The following is a 15877-nucleotide window of genomic DNA, read 5'->3' as shown; positions in this document are numbered from 1 at the left end:
TTGGTGACTGTTGGCAAACCACTCAAGCTGCTGAAATGAAGGTATTCATTCAATATTTTAGTCAAGCACTTCACACCCATTGAAAAATTTGTTCTTTTGTTCCTTATCAGCTTTACCAATTTGATAACAATCAACTTACTTGATATAAGATAATAAAATGTGAGGCTGGATGAACACAGCAGGCCCAGCAGCATCTCAGGAGCACAAAAGCTGACGTTTCGGGCCTAGACCCTTCATCCCTCTGATGAAGGGTCTAGGCCGGAAACATCAGCTTTTGTGCTCCTGAGATGCTGCTGGGCCTGCTGTGTTCATCCAGCCTCACATTTTGTTATCTTGGATTCTCCAGCATCTGCAGTTCCCATTATCACAACTTACTTGATATATGTGTGTGAGAAGAGGTTTTGAGCTTTCTGAGTTTGGATCATTCTGACTTAACTAGTTACTTATCAGAAAATGTATGGGAGACAAATCCTAGTCTAACACTTGGATAAATAGATGATTGATTCCCTGTTAATGACTCAGACCCCAAATCCACACACAAATTCCCCCATTGAGCCCTTCCTGATCCCTCCTGATTCCAACAATCATTTCTCAAACTCTCTTCTTGCCTTTCTGTTACCCAGTTTCAATTTCCAACTGCACTGTCTGAATTTTGCCTGGTTTCCCCACTCTATTCTGAGTCTGATATTGTCATAAACCTTCTTTTTATGTTTTATTTAATCTTTCTCTTCTATTTCAAGTGCTCTATTTGTGGTTATCCTTTCATTCGTCTTTATGGAAATGTGCTTAGTTTGTGCGATTTCAGTCCTGCAGAACTATCATTATTCATTTGTTCAACTATTGCTTACCAGAATCCAGTAACCAGACTTGCTTTTAAAAAAGGGTGCATGTCTTCTATACAAATTCTTACATTGACATCACTGATACGTCTAATCTCAGGCCTAACAAAGACAGAGGTTGCAGTGAAGCTTGGGATGAGGGGTACTGATGGGGTTCAGTGTCCAGATTTGAAGGAGCATCAGGAACAAGGTGGGGGGATGAGGAAGAATTTTCATTTTGGGACTGGGAAATATGTGTTGCTGCTGTTTCCAACTTGGCCGACATAAATCTGATGCATTCTGCTATGTTTGCCATTTTTGGAAATTTTAGGGACACAGGCATGCAAGGATTAGGCCTGCCATCTCCTTAGGCAGGTTAAAGGCAGCGTTAGTGAACATCAGTAAAGAGGCAGTCTGTTTTAGAAAGCTGCCCTCTGTTATCTCAACCATTGCCCTACCTTTCCACATCATTCCTATGTTCTCACCTTCACCGTCTCCATTCACTTCTCATGCCCAGTCACATCCGTCATGGTCCTCCATTCTCTCACATCTACTTATGCCACCTCCATGGTCCCCATGTAACCTCCAAAAATAATTCCTCAAGGATCCCCAATGGACTGACCTCACAGACCATGTAATGGCAATGGGAAGTCTCTGAAATTAACTTAGAAAATTAAATCTCTAAAATGTAAAAAAAAAGTCAAAAGCACAGCCATTCCTCCTGTAAAAATAAAGGAATATGTAATCTTGTTGAAAAAGTGTTACACATTGGTGAAGTAAGAATTACTTTGTTAAAGGTTCTTCCTTTGAGTTTTGCAAGAAATCCCAAAACTAAGGGAAAAAAAATCATTTTTACTGTATGACTGGTGAATACTGATTTGTTGACAAATTGATAATGAGTAGTAAAGGCATTGCCATGGACAGTGTAATATGGTAAACAAATATTGCTCTAGTTCTTCTGAACAACTGTACAAGAAATGCTCAGATGCGTGAATCGCTTCATAGCTTTTGAAACTTGGCCAAGCATTCATAATGGGCTTAACTGTCAAAACAAATCCATAAAGCCATGGACAAATCAGCTTTTGAAACTGATGGACCATTTATTTTCACACCTCAAAGAAGATAATCTGTTAATGAAAAGAGTCAAACAGGTTTCATTTTTTCAGTCAGTTAATGCAAAGCTGAATATCTTTTCTGCTTTTAGCATTCTGGTGATGTATATCGATGTCAGCTCATGACGATTTTCCAGACACTGTTTACTTCAGAATTTCATGCATAAAACATCTGTCTCCAATGAGAAAGATACTCTAATTATCATCATTAAGACAATGTTTGTCATGTGCAGTCACTATCTCTTTGTAGGACAGAACCCCAAATTCAATCTCTCCAGTAAAAACACACAAGACTACAATAATCATTGTTCATTTATCTATCAGGACATTTGTGATTGTTAAGCAGGCTCCTCTCAACATTCCTAAAATCTTCTACCAAAGCCTTCAAACCTACCCAATGAAACAGATGAAGTCTGAAGTACTAATTTCACTCCATGTTGACCAATGATGATCCTAATATCACAGACCTTGGATGTGGGTTTCAATGCAACTCTAACTGAAATCTCTACATCCGAATGGAAGATTTGTGTTAGTCTCTATTTAAAGGTAAAATTATATTTCTGATGCTACATCCTGGATGCTTCCTATTCCAGCAGTAATCCCTGACTTTCACTCATAAAAATTCAAGCTTGGAACTTTTTTACAGGACTTGTGGAGATTAACAGTGAGATCAGCTTTATCATTTTCCCACAAGGTCTTTATGCCTAACAGTCAATTGGTTTGACAAGCCAGTTATTGGTCAGGTTGGAAAGCCTATGGGTGCAGGTATTGTGCAGTTATTATATAGGTCCAACATCAGAGATTGTAGGGAGACAAGTCGTTATTGTGCAGAGTCAGACATTGTAAGCGATAAAATCAGCATTGTGAGGTGTGGTGAGGGAGTTCATCTGTTGCCGTTGGGAAAGATACGCATGCTAAACAGACATCATTGGTAGGGTGCTGAATGGAGCATCAGGTGATGGAGATTGATGGGTAAGATCTAGATGCAGTACCTGCTTCACTTACCTGCAAACAATTCTCTAAAATTGCCTACATTGTGTATTCCCTTCATTGCTTTTTCCTGAACTGTAGCTGGGCAGGCTACCTTCATTAAAAGAATCATTCAAGACAACATTTGAACACCTCACTTCATCTGGGTGTCTGGTGTTCAAATTACCTCCAAGTTATATTTATTCAGCTTTGTTCAATTCCAAAATGCTAGCTGAATTATGAAGTCAATATAATCATGTATGTTTCATCAGTTTTTTGTAAGTGCCACTGCCAATAATTTACATAAATGAAATAAAGATTCTCAATTTTGAACATGTATGACATGGAAAGAGAGAGAGAAATTTTAATAAAATTCCACTCATAGTAATCTATCTTGCATTCAGCCTGTAAATGTCATTATAATCAAGTGCTAATTAATGAAAAGTAACAATTGGACTTATGCTCCATCTTCCTGCTTGGAAATCCCTCAAAACATGTCACACAATCAAATGCTTTGTGAAGTGGAGAATCTACTGGCATCCAGGTAAAAATGGCAGCCATTCTGTCGCTGACAAACTGATGAAAGACCAGCTAATCTGTTTCTTCCTTAATTCCTCATGCGTTGATTTAAAAATTGGGGCTCTGTAACAAAATTTAAAATTAAAGGACAAAGAAGATTGAAGTAATTATAACCAATCATAAACATGAAACAAACGACACAGGCTAGAATAAATATACAAGGCGCAGGTACAAAGTAAATACGTGGTACAATTGAAAGATTGTTTTGGTAAGTATCATATTGTCATGGTGACCACAGGATGGCAATGTTTTACTCTTTAGCAGTTTCAGTGAACAGTTTGCGCATGCTGTCTGTATAACGAGAACTTGAATAATACAAGTGCAAAAGCACCACATATCAGCTTTATTTTCAACTGTGGAAACTCAAATAAGTATGCTGTAATACACTGCTCCAAACAACATGCACTAACCTACTCCCGCTTGAGTCAATGCTGCTTTAATTTAATGTCATGTGTTGTTCCTCAGTAACAGCCAACGCACAGTATGCTTCTGCAGCCTTCTCCCATCTGTTCAAGGACCCTCTCAAAATTAATAATGTTTGTATGAAGAAGAGTTCAAAAAGTGATAAAAAAACTTACTGATTAAAGCAAGCATCATGCAAATCACAGCTCACCTGATTCTAATGCATGCAAAAACACAGTCTTGAAATATTTGACTACATTTTATGTCTTGAGGACTTTTCAAAGCAAAAACAAAAATTAAATTTTGAACTCAGTTGAATTCTATTGAGAAAGATATGTGAAAAAAAAAACTGGATGGGAAGACAATCAAATTGATAATCATGTGAAATGATAGAATTTTGTTTATACTCCGAAGTCATTTTCAACAACAGAGCTGAATTCGAAGCAATATTTCTATAATTTCATATGAGCCCAAAAATTGTGTTAACATTCTTTTAAAAATGTAACCAGTGTTATTTAGTGTAACATATAATGTACTTACACAATAAAAGTTTGCCTCACAGTTTTGATTTTCAGTCGTGTTGTATTCTTAATCTGTTTGATGAAATTGAGGTGACAGGTTGCTTTTCCGAGGTTTATTCAGGGATGAGACCCACAGCATGATGCACAGGAGACTGGTCGAGTTGCTTCCTACAGGTTAAAAGGAAAGCATCTGGTCCATTTTGAAGTTACGGCTAAATATAATTGTTACCAAATTCACTTCCATTGAAATATTGCTAACACAGCTTCTGTAGAGTTCTGGATCATGTAAGTGTCAGAGAAAGTGCTGTGGCAATAAAATTCCCATAATGGAGCTCAGGGGAGCCTGTAAACTGTTTTAAGTTGGAAGAACAATTGTACTTTTGAATTGTAATTTCACCTATTGTATAAATTTACATATATAGAAATAATGTACTTTCCCTTAGAATATTTGGCATGTGTTGGGAGAATACTAATTCCGAAATTCAAACCAGTATTTGTATTGCACATTCAGTATATTTACGAGCATGTGAGAGTAGGAGGTAGTAGACATACATGTTTCTGTTAGAATAAGCAAAGAGAATTCCTATGATTTCCTCTCCTTGGTTATCCTGCTACCCAGTCACAAGTTGTTGTGATCCTAAAGAATGTCCTGTTTTATCCATTTATATTTTGAGAGGATTAAGTAATTGTGATTTTGGGCTCCATAAATGCCATAGTTACTGACAGTATTAAAATCCTGAATGTGTAAATTGCTTCAGGCCATGCTGCTGGTGACTTCTGATCATTCTTGCACAGAACCCATGCTGAGTGGATGTACTATACGGCACCATTAACGAGAGGAGAAATATATAGAACATAGAACATAGAAAAGTACAGCACAGTACAGGCCCTTCGGCCCACGATGTTGAGCCATGGATTAATCCTAATCCAAAAATAAAATAACCTAACCTATATTCCCCTCAATTCACTGCTGTCCATGTGAATGTCCAGCAGTCGCTTAAATGTCACTAATGACTCCACTTCCACGAGTACCACTGGCAAAAGATTTCCATGCGCTCACAACTTTCTGGGTGAAGAACCTCCCTCTGATGTCTCCTCTATACCTTCTTCCTAACACCTTAAAACTATGACCCCTCATGGCAGTCAATCCTGCCCTGGGGAAAAGTATCTGGCTATCGGCTCTATCTATGCCTCTCATTACCTTGTACACCTCGATCAGGTCACCTCTCTTCCTCCTTCTCTCCAGAGAGAAAAGTCCGAGCTCAGTCAACCTCTCATCATAAGACAAGCCCTCCAGTCCAGGCAGCATCCTGGTAAACCTCCTTTGCACTCTCTCCAAAGCCTCCACATCTTTCCTATAATAGGGCGACCAGAACTGGACACAATATTCCAAGTGTGGTCTCACCAGGGTTTTGTAGAGCTGCAGCATAACCTCGCGGCTCTTAAACTCGATCCCCCTGTTAATGAAAACCAAAACACCATATGCTTTCTTAACAGCCTTATCCACCTGGGTGGCAACTTTGAGGGAGAAATACATTTTATATATGTTTTACCATCTTGGGCCATGCAGATCTCACTGAATGTGAAAGTCAACAGAACATAAGCACGAGGGACCTTGACTAATGCTATTTAATGGGCTTGAAATGTCAATTGCAGGCGAAGGACTTTAAACTTAGTTCTGCTTCAACAACATTAGTGGAGGTGCTGTGGGTTGTATTTGGAAGCTTTGCGGTGAACGGGCATATATATTCAGCTAGGCAACAGGATTCGGTGACCCAACCCTGCGGAAGACATGAAGACGATGGTTGCATTTATTCTATATTTGCAACATGACCATGATACACTCCAAAAGCTGCAGAGTGACGAGGTTCTACAAAGAGAGAAGGAGGGGAAAGATTCTCTGTGGAAAGTGCTACCCCTCACGTGTCAATGAGGAGAAGGAGAATTTCTACAAAGGCTAACACTCAATACTTTTGCAGTTGAGATCACACATTACACATCCACATAACACAATCAGGGAAGATGCACCCAGGAATTCCTTCACTCCAGTTATACATTGGCATACTCAAGATGGTGCAAACACAAGGTGGCTTTTTATGAGCTCTCTACAGCAGATCTTATTCTCGCATTTCTTACAAGCATTCTGCATTTTTAAGTCTCAAATCATGTTGATAAATGCCTGCCATGAAGAAAATTCCATCATTCTAGGACAGTCTGTCGTTACTCCCATTTTTGTACATCCATAAATAATAGGACGGTGGCTACTTAAGGATATATAGTTCATACTTTCCATCCAGATCGCCAGAACGACATGCCATGGAGCGATAGGAGCAATGTGGTTTAGGCTGTCAGTGTGGCGAAACACTGCTCAGGAGGTGTCCTATAGTACCTGTTTAACTGTGTCACCAAGTTTATAATGGTCTCTTCTACCCTCAATAACCATCATGAGGACGGCCTGTCTTTGCCCCAAGGAATCTGGGAAGGTACACCATGGAGTCCTTCAGTGCAGTTTGTACATCGAAAACAATATCACCTTGTGTTTGCGTAATGCTTTTTATAGTGGCAGAACATCCCAAGGCACTTCAGAGAAATACTAAGAAATTATAAGAAGAAGAATACAATATTTGATGCTGTACAATGTATGGAATTATACAAACTTCTGAATTAGGAGCAGCAATAGGAAACTTTGCCCCTAGAACTGCTCCACCAATTAATAAAATTGCAACAGGTCTGATTGTAACCTCAAGTCCATCTAATTACCCGTTCCTGAAAACTTTTCATCCACTTGCTTAAAAAGAATCCATTCATTTAAATGGTCATTGGATAAACATATGGATGATAATGGAATAGTGTAGGTTAGATGAGCTTCGGATTGGTTTCACAGGTCGGCGCAACATCAAGGGCCGAAGGGCCTGTACTGCGCTGTAATGTTCTATGTTCTATGTTCTGTCTTAAAAATGCTCCAAGTCTCTGATTCCATTGGCTTATGAGTTCCAAAGACTGACGATTCCTTGTGGGAAAATAAAATAAAATAGCCTCAGCTCTGTCTAAAGTGGATGGCAACCAATTTTTGAACAGTCATCCCTAATTCTGGAGAACTATTTCAAGGCATCACCAAAAGCTTGATGAAATAAGTAGATTTTAAGGAGGGTTCTTCAGTGGCTTTGATTCATTGAGCAGCCAGTTTGCTGATGCAGCAGAAGTGAAACAAAGCTGCCACTTTTATGGGATAACAAGGTGTAGAGCTGGATGAAGACAGTAGGCCAAGCAGCATCAGAGGAGCAGGAAGGCAGGCCTGAAACGATAGCCTTCCTGCTCCTCTGATGCTGCTTGGCCTGCTGTGTTCATCCAGTCTACACCGTGTCATTTCAGATTCTCCAGCATCTGCGGTTCCTGCTATCTCTGCCACTTTTATGAGTTGCTCTAGGGTTAATGAAAGGAGTGTGGAGTTGAAGGCCCGGCAGTACTGAGGAAGGCGAGCCTCTTTGGGTTGGCCTGCAGCCGAGTCCTGTACACCAGTTTGTCAGGAGGACCTTAAAGCCACTATCCCTGCCTTGCTGTGTTGTTTGGAGACTGCATCCGGGCAGCTGAAATTAATCCCTGAGGCATCGTGGAACTCAGAGGCCAACAAGAAAATTCCAGTCAGCCTTGGGCAATAGCAGTGCCAGCATCGGAGATAGCAACAACTACAGATGTTGGAATCAGAGCGGATACAGTGTGGAGCCGGAAAACACAGCCGGCCAGGCAGCATTAGGAGAGATGGCATTTAGGGCCTGAACCCTTCATCAGGACTGAGTGGTCCCCCAGCTCCACGGGGTATTGACGTGGTCCTATGACGTATCACCTGCAGGAAAATGTCCAAGGGGCACAATGGTATCCAGCAAATAGCCAGTGTCAGTGCATTGAATTTGTGACTCACCTGCCTCCATGCCTATCCTAAACACCTATGGTTGAAACACGTGGTTTCAAATCTCAACATGTTAGAAGATTTTAATCTAACAATCTAAATTAGTCTGAAATTTTAAAAAAAAGTCTTAATAATGTCAGTCCTGTAACTATTAAATTATTGTGAAATTCATTCAATTCACCAATGACTTTTAGGCCACAAAATTTGCTCTTCTTATCCTGTCTGGCCCCACAGCCAGGACAATATGGTTGATTCTTAATTACACGCTGTAATGACTGAATAGATCGTTTAGCTTTCAAGAAGGTAGCTCAGCATTACCTTCTCAGGACAACTGTGAATAGATCATAAAGGGTGCTCATGCTGCTGACGTCCATATTGCATAAATTGAAAAATAAAGGCCAAATTGATCAATCCATGGAAATGCATTATCGCATTGTTAGTGCAAAGCTTTTGGAGGCAATTTTCTAGGTAGATGAGGCCTAGCTTAATAAAGGCAACAGTCTGGACAACGATGGCCAGACTGCTCACCTTTGAATCAGGTCTGACCCATTTCTTCCTCCTCCGGTAAACTCAGGAAAGAAGGAAAGAAACAATTAGGCTCTTGTAGTGCAATGGAAGTGTCCCTACCTCCTGGTCCAGAAGGCCAAAATTAAAGTCCCACCTGCCCCACATGTGTGTCACAACACAAGTGAACAGGTCAATTAAAAAGCAGGAAGAAATAATTGCTGGAATTGTCCTCTATACTCTCTAGATTACTAATGATAAATCCTGCTGGAAATCTTTTTTGTAAAGTTGACACATTAAACTGCACAAACTCAAATTTCAAGCCCATTTTGAATAATGGATAAGTAAAGTGTTGGCCCTTTAAATATCAACCTCCTCACTTGTATTGGCAGATACCCAATGAGTTCAATCTCTTTGTAATGTCCTGCACCACTATCACCCTCGCTGTGCCACATAGGGTGCCTGCCATCTGCCACATGGCTTTTATGTAAGTTCTCTGGCAATCTTTCATTGCAACAGACTCTAATGTAACACAGATTGTTTATGGTTGCTCCATCATGGTTATTCATTTCCACATAGACACAGACAAAATACCACTTCAAATTGTTTTTTTACTGAGTGCTGTAGGCATTTCTGATGCTTTTGTTATCTTTAAGACTGGATGCAAGATGGATTCTTCCAATTACTTCTGGGCTGAGATGTATTACCACAAATCCTTAAGTTGTGCACACTTCTACTTGAAACGTATCATGGTATGTGTTTTACATTCCGTTTTATGTGTCTGTGCAACTAATCTAAAGTGTCAGATCATTCAACCAATGATAATACATGTAAATGAAGGACGCAGTGCTATAAATGAGTCATTTTGCTTCTGCGACATGTCACAAGCACAGAACATCATAGGAAGGAAGGTTTAATGTCTGTGAATTGAAATAATGATAGTAAAAGCACTAAAGCATAAAGTGCAACTGTTTGCCTTCTTCAAATGACAATCACATCATTCTTTATTTTTTATTATCAACAGTTCTCCACAGCATCTTAGAATCTTACAGCAAGGAAGGAGCGATTCAACACATCTTGGCTGAGATACTGTTTCTAAATGAAAAGATTGTAAGTCTTCCATTACATCGATAAGACGAACAGATTCTCCATTCAATTCCTTGTCTGTAGCAGATTCCCTTAATCTTAGTTGTTGTGTTCTAATTAGACCCATTGACGGAACAGGGAAAGTCTTGCTTCTCCTTGCTCGAATGTGTCAATGTCAATCAACAGATGATTGAGTTCAGCTTTAGCCTATCAACAACTGAGATTAATGCTCCCAAACAAAGAATGCTTGTTGGAGAAGCATAGTGACAAAATAGGAGTCAGCACTCATACAGTAAGAACATATAAACAAGGAACAAGCGTAGGCTTCTCAGTCTGTCTAATATGCTCCACCATTCTATAACATCATGAGTGATCTGATCTTAACCTCAAGTCTATAATCCTGCATGTTCCTGATAATCTTTCATCCCCTTGGTAATCAAGAATGCATCTACTTCTGCCTTAAGAATATTTAAAATCTCTGCATCCACTGCCTTTTCAGGAAGTGAATTCCAAAGACTCCCAAAAACATTTGATTTCCCTCATCTCTGTCTTAAATGAGTGACCCCTATTATCCCTAGTTCTAGATTCTTCCACAATGGGAAACATCTTTTTCACATCTACTTAGTTAATGCCCTTAGGATCTCATATGTTTCAATTAAGCCACCTCTACATCATCTCAGGTCCAAAGGACACAGGGAAGTTCTAAGGAAGGGTCACTGGACCCAAAACGTTAACTCTGTTTTCTCCTCCACAGATGCTACCAGACCTGCTGAGCTTTTCCAGCAACTGTGTTTTTGTTCCTGATTTACAGTATCTGCAGTTCTTTTGGTTTTCACTTATTTCAGATATTGATCTAATAAATCTGCTCTGAACTTTTTCTAACGCGTTAACATTCTTCCAGAAGCAAAGAAACCAGTGTTGCACACATTACTTCAGACATAGCCACAGCAATGTCCTCTATAACTGAAACATAACCTCCTTACAGTTGCATTGCCCTCATAAGGTGAAAAAAGGCATGCCATTGGCTTTCAGGATTAATTGAAGTACCTGCACAGTAACCTCCTGTGATTCATATAGAAAGAAATTACAGCAGGTGCTGGAATCTCTACTGAAAACAACAAATGATGGAGATCACAGTGGGCCAGCCAACATCCTGAGAGAGCAAGCTAATGCTTCAAGTCTCGATAACTTTTCTTTCGAGCTGAAGTGAAGTGTGGAGGGGGCAGCATTTATGCTATAGCACAGTGTGGAGCTGGAGGAACGGAGCTGGAGGAACGCAGCAGGCCAGGCAGCATCAGAGGAGCAGGAAAGTTGACATTTTGGGTCAGGACCCTTCTTCAGAAAACACTTCTTCAGAAGCCCCATTTCTGAGGAAGGGTCCTGACCCTAAACGCCAGCTTCTCTGATGCTGCTTGGCCTGCTGTGTTCATCCAGTCTACACCTTGTTACCTCAGACTCCAGCATCAGCAGTTCTTACTATCTCTGAGCATTTATGCTGTAGTTTGGGGAATGGGGTGTGGAGTGCTGGGGGACAAAAGATGTTGATAGTTCAGATTAAGTGATTGGAATGAGAGAATGGCAGAACAGCAGTGTGTCTTACTGCCAAACTGGAAAGAACAGACAGTCCGCTGGGGCGGGGGAGAGAAAGAGGACACAGTGACAGAGAATGTGACAAGTAAAGCTAAAAAAAAAGAAAGCTTTACTTGTTACAAAAACAAAAACAGAAGTTGCTCAAAATGCTAAGTGGGCCTGGCAGCATCTGTGAAAAGAAATCAGAGTTAATGTTTTGGATCTGGTGACCTTTCCTCAGAATCCTTGACTTGTTACGTTCTCTGTCACTATGTCTTCTCTCTCCTCCCACCACGCCAGTAGGCCTGTCTGTTCTTTCAAGTTTGGCAGTTTGACACAACGTTGTTCTGCCATTCTCACATTCTGATCACTTAATGCGATCTATCAACATCTTTCCTCCCCCAGCACTCGACATCCCACCTCTCCCAACTACAGCATAAATGCTGCCCCCTCCACACTTCACTTCAGCTCTGATGAATAGTCATCTAGACTCGAAACATTAGCTTGCTCTCTCTCACTCTCCGTGGATGCTGCCTGATCTGCTGTGATCTCCAGCATTTGTTGTTTTCTATAATTTATGCACTAAGGTATCCTGACCTGCTATGTATTTTTACATACAATATGTCTTTTCTTTGAATTTGATACTATATTTGACTTTTTTGGTTAATCACAAATGGTTGGTTTATCTCTGAGATTTTTTCTTATTTGCTGGAATTTATCTCTTCTGTGCTTTGTGGAATATCCCCTAAAATGTTTGCAGCTACATCTCTGTTGAGCCATCCCTTAACCAAAGTTGCCAGCTCACTTTCACTAGCTCTGCTTTTATACCCTCATAATGCCCTGGTTTTAATTCAACATAATAACTTTGGACCCAAAATGCTCCCTCTTAAAGCCTACAAAATTTAATATTATGATCACTGCTACCCAGTGGCACTTTCACATGAGATTGATAATTAATCCTATCTCATTTATCAAAACCAGCTCAAGTACAGCCAGGTCTCTGGTTTGTGCCATGATATGCTGATCTAAGACATTATCTCAAAAAGACTCAATGATCACACTTAAACACATTTTCCTATTGATTTTTCGAGTCTACATGTCTGTTAAAATCCCTCATGATAATTGCTGTACACCTTTTGACAGGCTCCATTTACTTTTTGCCTTGAAACCATGACTTACCATGTGGTTACCACTGCACAATTCACACAAATGATCTCTTGCCTTTATCATTTCTCATCTCTACTCAGATTGTCTCCATCTCCTGGTTTCCTACATTTTGCTCATTCCAGTCTGTTATGATAATATCATTCTTAATTAACAGAGCCACCCTCGTTTCCCATCCTTCCTAAATGACACATACCCTTCAATATGCAGGTCCTAATTTAAGTTATCCTGCAGCCATGTCTCAGTAATAGCCATTAGGTTGCACTAATTTAGAAAGTTTATTTAGGTACAACAGCAGGATTAACTGGATTCAGGACAAAGTGAGAGGGAGAGCTGAGGCAGATTAGTCAATAAATTATTTAATTTAATAACAATAGATTAAAAGTTGTTGTCATGAACTCTCAGAAGGATGCCCTTCAGGCCATTGTGTCCATACTAACTTCTTAAATATACAATGCACTTAGAGGTATTCTCCCTTTCAGATACCAGCCTAATGCCCTTTGAATTGGCTGGCCAACAGAAGACAGCGAGTGGTAGTAGAAGGAAAATATTCTGCCTGGAAGTCAGTGGTGAGTGGAGTTCCACAGGGCTCTGTCCTTGGGCCTCTACTGTTTGTAATTTTTATTAATGACTTGGACGAGGGAATTGAAGGATGGGTCAGCAAGTTTGCAGACGACACAAAGGTCGGAGGTGTCGTTGACAGTGTAGAGGGCTGTTGTAGGCTGCAGCGGGACATTGACAGGATGCAGAGATGGGCTGAGAGGTGGCAGATGGAGTTCAACCTGGATAAATGCGAGGTGATGCATTTTGGAAGGTCGAATTTGAAAGCTGAGTACAGGATTAAGGATAGGATTCTTGGCAGCGTGGAGGAACAGAGGGATCTTGGTGTGCAGATACATAGATCCCTTAAAATGGCCACCCAAGTGGACAGGGTTGTTAAGAAAGCATATGGTGTTTTGGCTTTCATTAACAGGGGGATTGAGTTTAAGAGTCATGAGATCTTGTTGCAGCTCTATAAAACTTTGATTAGACCGCACTTGGAATACTGCGTCCAGTTCTGGGCGCCCTATTATAGGAAAGATGTGGATGATTTGGAGAGGGTTCAGAGGAGGTTTACCAGGATGCTGCCTGGACTGGAGGGCTTATCTTATGAAGAGAGGTTGACTGAGCTCGGTCTCTTTTCATTGGAGAAAAGGAGGAGGAGAGGGGACCTAATTGAGGTATACAAGATAATGAGAGACATAGATAGAGTTGACAGCCAGAGACTATTTCCCAGGGCAGAAATGGCTAGCACGAGGGGTCATAGTTTTAAGCTGGTTGGTGGAAAGTATAGAGGGGATGTCAGAGGCAGGTTCTTTACGCAGAGAGTTGTGAGAGCATGGAATGCGTTGCCAGCAGCAGTTGTGGAAGCAAGGTCATTGGGGTCATTTAAGAGACTGCTGGACATGTATATGGTCACAGAAATTTGAGGGTGCATGCATGAGGATCAATGGTCGGCACAACATTGTGGGCTGAAGGGCCTGTTCTGTGCTGTACTGTTCTATGTTCTATGTTCTATGTTCTATGTAATGCCTTGATGGAGTTTGCCTCCACTGCAGCCTCAAATGGTGTAATCTAGCTCTTAACTGCTCACTGTATGAAAGCAAAGTTTTCTTCATGTGGCTTCTTTTGTTGTAGAAAGCAGATGATCTGTTGTTTGCCTGATTGTTACATAACATTTCATTGGAACTTCATGATCCGCTCCACCATTTAACATGATTTTATGCTGGCCTCAACTCCACTTTCCTACTGGGTCCCCAGAGCCCTTTACCCCATTTTTCATCAGAAGAATATCTCTTTCTTTCTTGAATCTGTTGATTGATTCTGCCTCCAATGGACTGAGAGATGATGAGTTCCACAGATTCACAACCTTCTGATGGAAGTAGATTTTCCTCATCTCAGTTTTGAATGTACCTCATCTCACTTGATACAGAACAAACAAAGAACAAAGAAAATTACAGTACAGGAACAGGCCCTTCTGTCCTTCAAACCTGCACCGACATGCTGCCCTTCACAACTAAAATCCCTACCCTTCCTGGGACCGTATCCCTCTGTCCCCATCCTATTCGTGACTTTGTCAAGACTCCCCTTAAAAGTTACAACAGTATCTGCTTCAACTATCTCCCCCCAGCAGTGAGTTCCAGGCACCAACCACCCTCTCTATAAAAAACATGCCTTGTACATCACCGTTAAAACTTGCCCCTTGCACCTTAAACCTACAGCCCCTGGTAACTGACTCCTCCACCCTGGGAAAAGCTTCTGACTGTCCACTCTGTCCATGCCCATCATAATCTTGTAGACCTCGATCAGGTCGCCCCTTCAACCTCTGTCGTTCAGTGAGAACAACCCAAGTTTCTCCAACCTCTCCTCATAGCTAATGCCCTCCAAACCAGGCATCATCCTAGTAAATCTTTTCTGTACTCACTCCAGAGCCACCAAGTCCTTCTGGTAATGTGATGACCAGAATTGAACACACTATTACAACGCAGCCTAACTAAGGTTCTATAAAGCTGCATTGTTACCTGCCAATTTTCAAACTCAGTGCCCCAGCCAACGAAGGCAAGCATGCCATATGCCTAGTTGACTATGTTTTCCAACTGTGTTGCCACTTTCAGTGACCTGTACACACAGATCTCTCTGCCAGTCAATACTGTTAAGGGCCCTGCCATTTACTGTATATTTTCCATCTGGATTAGACCTTCCAAAATGCATTATCTCCCATTTTTCTGGATTAAACTCCACCTGCCATCCCTCTGCCCAAGTTACCAACCGATCCATATCCAGCTGTACCCTTCGATGGTTTTCATTGCTATCTGCAATCCTCCAACCTTTGTGTCATTGGCAAACTTACTAATCAGACCATTTACGTTCTCCTCCAAATTGTTTATAAATAGTACAAACAGCAAATGTCCCTGAGGAACACCACAAGTCACAGCCCTCCATTGAGAAACACACCCTTCCACTGCTACCCTTTGACTTATATGACCAAAACAGGCTTTTTCTCATCTTGCAAGCTCACCTCTGACCCCGTGCAACTTTACCTTCTGTATCAGCCTGCCATGAGCGACCTTGTCAAAGGCCTTACTGAAGTCCATGTTATCAAAATCCACTGCCCTAGTCTCATTGATCATTTTTATCGCTTTCTTAAAAAACTCAACAAGGTTAGTGAGATATGACCTCCCCTTCAGAAAACCATGCTGCGTCTCA

The 15877-nt window shown here is 40.9% G+C and overlaps 1 long non-coding RNA gene across 1 annotated transcript in view; it reads right to left on the bottom strand.

Moving 5' to 3' along the window:
* Nucleotides 1-3057: 3057 nt before the first annotated feature.
* Nucleotides 3058-15877, bottom strand: part of LOC132210211 (uncharacterized) — a 41050-nt gene continuing 28230 nt past the window's right edge. Inside the window, exons 3-4 of the long non-coding RNA XR_009446445.1 lie at nucleotides 4421-4569; nucleotides 3058-3541 (exon numbers count right to left, since the gene is read on the bottom strand). This is a non-coding gene — a long non-coding RNA (uncharacterized LOC132210211). The remainder of the gene's footprint in view (nucleotides 3542-4420; nucleotides 4570-15877) is intronic.

The sequence above is a fragment of the Stegostoma tigrinum genome, chromosome 11 (assembly GCF_030684315.1).
Source record: "Stegostoma tigrinum isolate sSteTig4 chromosome 11, sSteTig4.hap1, whole genome shotgun sequence".
NCBI classification, from domain to species: domain Eukaryota; kingdom Metazoa; phylum Chordata; class Chondrichthyes; order Orectolobiformes; family Stegostomatidae; genus Stegostoma; species Stegostoma tigrinum.
This window is presented reverse-complemented; position numbering and strand designations above follow the sequence as displayed.